Source organism: Marmota flaviventris, chromosome 2, assembly GCF_047511675.1.
Source record: "Marmota flaviventris isolate mMarFla1 chromosome 2, mMarFla1.hap1, whole genome shotgun sequence".
Taxonomy (NCBI): domain Eukaryota; kingdom Metazoa; phylum Chordata; class Mammalia; order Rodentia; family Sciuridae; genus Marmota; species Marmota flaviventris.
In genome coordinates, this window is record NC_092499.1 from 118566358 (window position 1) to 118570671 (window position 4314).

General features: G+C 39.0%; 1 pseudogene; it reads left to right on the forward strand.

Annotated features, from left to right (window-relative positions):
- The first annotated feature begins 1132 nt into the window (after positions 1-1132).
- On the forward strand, positions 1133-1319 carry LOC114085110 (small nucleolar RNA U3; annotated as a pseudogene).
- Positions 1320-4314: the final 2995 nt, after the last annotated feature.

Consider the following 4314-nt stretch of genomic DNA (forward strand, 5'->3'; position numbering starts at 1 on the left):
CCTTTAAGAATTTCTGGCTATATGGGCTGGGGTGGTGGCTCAGTGGTAGAGTGCTTGTCTAGCATGAGTGAGGCATTAGGTTCGATTCTCAGCACCACATATAAATAAATAAAATAAAAGTCCATCAACAACTAAAAAAATTGTTTTTTAAAAATAATTTCTGGCTATAGAACTAAATAAAATTATTTTCTTTATATATAACTCAGACTCAGGTATTTTGTTATAGCAATGGAAAACTGACTAATATATATGTTTATTTTGAAGTCAATTCTTAGTTTGTCTCAATATCTCTTCACTACATGCAACAGAGGACCAGGGAGGGAATTTTAGTACCTGGCCTGTTTGCTGCTATAATTTATACTCCTTGAAGGTCTAGAAACCCTAAGAAATTAACATAAATTTTTTCCTAGGCCAGTGATACCCATGGAATGATGCTTAGCATAAGCACATGAAGAAGTAAAAAATTCTTCATAAAACTTAAAATAACTGACAGAAAGGGGATGATTTTTGATAAGGGCAAATGATGAACCATTAAAGTGATACTTAGAAGCAGGGCTGGGGGAGAAAGAAAAGGGGAGTTGCTTAATGGGTATAGAGTTTTAGTTTTGCAAGATGGAAGAGTTCTGGAGATCTGTTCTGTGACAATGTGAATATCCTTAATGTTACTATAGAGTACACTTAAAAATGGTTAAGATGGTAAATTTTGAGTTATTTGTTCTTTACTATACTAAAAAAAAAGATGCTTAACAAAAAAAATTAATGGCAAGGAGAAAGCTTATGATAGAATGCTAGAAAGAGAGGGGGGACATATGGCTGTATAAAATATCACTTGTGAAAAAAAAATGTATATGCCTACAAGGGAGGGGAAAGGTTTAAGAAAATATACTATACTAATACTATACTTTCAGGCTTTTTTTTTTTTTTTTTGGTACCAGAGATTGAATCCAGGAGTGCTTTCCTACTGAGCCACATCCCCAGCCTTTTAAAAATATTTTATACAGAGATAAGTTCTCGCTGAGTTACTTAAGGCCTCGATAAGTTGCTGAGGCTGGCTTTGAACTCTCAATCCTCCTGCCTCATCAGCCTCATCAGCCATCAAGCAGTTGGGATTATAGGTGAACACCACCGCACCTGGCCTTAAGTATTATTTCTATAATTACTTACTAGAGAAGTTTCTCTGATTGCATAAAGAACCAGAAACCAAGGAGGTGCAGTGTGAACAGGTGCTTGGTGTTGTTTTGTTGCAACTGCCATTTCCCATTGATGATTGTTGTTCTCTTCTGTTTAGGGAGAGTAAGAGGGAAAGAATTCCAAGTGGTTTCTAGAGGGAGGGAGGAAAGCGAGAGAGAGAGGGGGGGGGGAGAGGGAGGGAGGGAGGGAAAGAGAATTTGGGAGAGAGAGAATTTGACAGAATTATGTGAGGTTAAGCTGGTGCAGTGGCACAACCTGTAATCCCAGCTATTTGGGAGGCTGAGGCAGGAAGATTGCAAGTTAAAGACCAGCAACTTAGTGAGATCTTAAAAAAGTGCTGGGGATGTAGCACAATGGTATGATACCCTTTGGTTCAACCGCCACTACTGAAAAAAAAAAAGAATTGTGGGTGGTTAACTATTTTTTATAAATCTATTTTAGTAGTGTGCCACTTAGGATGCTTTCAATTGTAAGAAATGGAAAATTCAATTTGAACTGGCTTGGAAAATAGAGTACTACCTCAAATAACTGAAAAGGCCAGAGGTGGAGTGAGCTTCAGGGATGATTTGGTTTAGGGGCTTGCCATCAGGAACCCGTTTCCTTTCCTCTTCCATGGCTTCAGCTTTTCTCTAAGGTTGGTTCTCTGCATGGTGTCAGAATGGCCACAGAAGTTTCAGTCTGTGCATTCACATATCATCATACCATGCTGCCCTGGAGCCAGGACTCTTCTCTTGGCGGTAAAGGAAATGTCTTTCTTTCTTTTTTTATTGGTTGTTCAAAACATTACAAAGCTCTTGACATATCATATTTCATACATTAGATTCAAGTGGGTTATGAACTCCCATTTTTACCCAGTATACAGATTGCAGTATCACATCGGTTACACATCCACGTTTTTACATATAGGAAATGTCTTTCTCATAAGCCACAGACAATTGATGCTGGAGTCTCCTTGACCATATTGTGTCACATCTCCATCTCTGAACCATTATTCTGAGTAATCTTAGTCCAAACAGGACCCTCAAAGCAGATGGTCTACAACGGGGAGGGGTAGACACCTGGAAAAAAATTCTGGATATTATTAGGAAGAAGAGAAAAGAAAATGAATGTTGACTGAGAAGCTAACAAGTAATTGTATTTAAGTATATTATAAAATTTTAGAATAAACATGTATTTCTTTGAGAGATTTAAAAGCCATAAATGTAATAATGCTCCTTTATGCTCATAATAATATTCTTCATATGCAGAAAAAGTAACAAACTGCTTTTACTAGCCTCTTACATAGTAATGTATAGAATAAGGACAGCATTCTGAAATCAACTTTAAGCTGATGATACAATTAGGGGTGATACTAAAAATATTTAATGAGTAATATGACACTGTTATCAATCAATCTGAGGGAGGAACACAAACAATGGTGGAGATGGTCACTGGCCATTACACTTTGTTAGTGACCTGAGCCACAATTACAGTCATTTTCATTTAACAGTCACTATCAGCTACAAATATCATGTACATTTTCTACTTTACCTTCAGCCACTCACTAGCTCACTCTCACCTAGCCCATCACCATGCCAGGACATAAGGATCCCTACTACCAGCATGTACCTTCAAGGGAGATCATAAGGGTCACTGTCAAACACCAACAGAGGTGCAGATTAAAGAGAGCAAAACTAAAATACCTTCCTGGTCCTCTGTTGCATTTCGTGAAGAGATATTGAGACATACTAAGAATTGACTTTAAAATAAACATTTAGTATATTAGTTTTCCATTGCTATAACAAAATACCTGAGTCTGGGTTATATATAAAGATAAGAATTTTATTTAGCTCACAGTTTTGAAGGCTGAAAGTCTAAGATGGATGATCTCCTTTGTTGGGCCTCTGGTGAAGGCCCCCTTGCCTGTGTCACATAATGGCAATGGTATCATGGCTGAAGAGCTTGTCAGAGGGAGAGGTCACATGGAAAGAAAGTAAGCCAGTGATCAGGTGCATTCTTTTACAACAAATTACCTTTTCACAAACTAACTGGGGTTCCCAGTTAGTTTGTGAAAAGGTAATTTCAGTAATTCCCAGAACTGTGCCCACAATGACCTAACCATGTTCCACTAGACCTCACCTCTTAAAGATTCCATCACCTCAATATCACCACACAAAGGTTCAAGCCTCCAAAATCTGAGTCTTTGGGTGGGGGAACCCATATCCAGACTACAGCACAGAAGTCAAGAAAATGAAATGTCTAGCTCAGGACTTGGAACATAGTAGGGAGTTAATCAGTAATAAGTATCTTTTATTACCATCTCAAGAGACTGGTTAAAAAAACCCTGAGACAACCAAGGGGCTTACAAATGCCCTTACAGGACAATTAGCTCTCTGATTTCTGAAGTAAGGACATAGTCACTGACCTCTTCATGATTTCACCCCGGTTCTGGTATTGAACCATCCATTCATCCACACTGCCCCCGTCTCTATAAATATAACAGGCTGACAGTCACCAGTGCTGGAAACAGCTCTTTCTGAGCTGGAATTTCTGACAGCTCAACTTCCACAAGCTGTTCACGAGTTATTTCAAGGGACATTTTGCTGTCAATCACATACCCCTAAGTGGACTGCACAGGCCTACTTAGTGCCCGGGATCATGAGAGGGGTGGGAACAACATTTGCTTCTTGGAAATTAGCACACTGGTTCATGACCCATAAGAGGAAGCCGAAAAAAGGGATATGATGTTCTAAACAAAGAAGGGAAACTCTTCTTCCCAAGAACCCCATATATGTCACATGCCATGCTACCTGGCTGAATCCTTATGAGAAGTCTGGCAGGCAGGTGACAGATTCTCATCTTAAGGCTCAAAGATATTAACTAAGTGACCCTACCTGCTAAGAGGAGGGGCTGTTTCAAACCAAGGTCTCTTTCATGACCAAGTTCTTATTTCTCAGAAATTTTGGCCAGAATGATTTTTCATTGAATGATGTTTAGCAGTTTGGTCCCTGAGAATTGAAGATCTATAGCAGGCCTGGGTCACTGAACAACTAAAATCGCCTCCACAAATTTTCAACCCTTCCTTTGTAGAGGATGTGATGGCATGACCCAGGCAGAGAACCACTTAGATGGATGGACAATAAA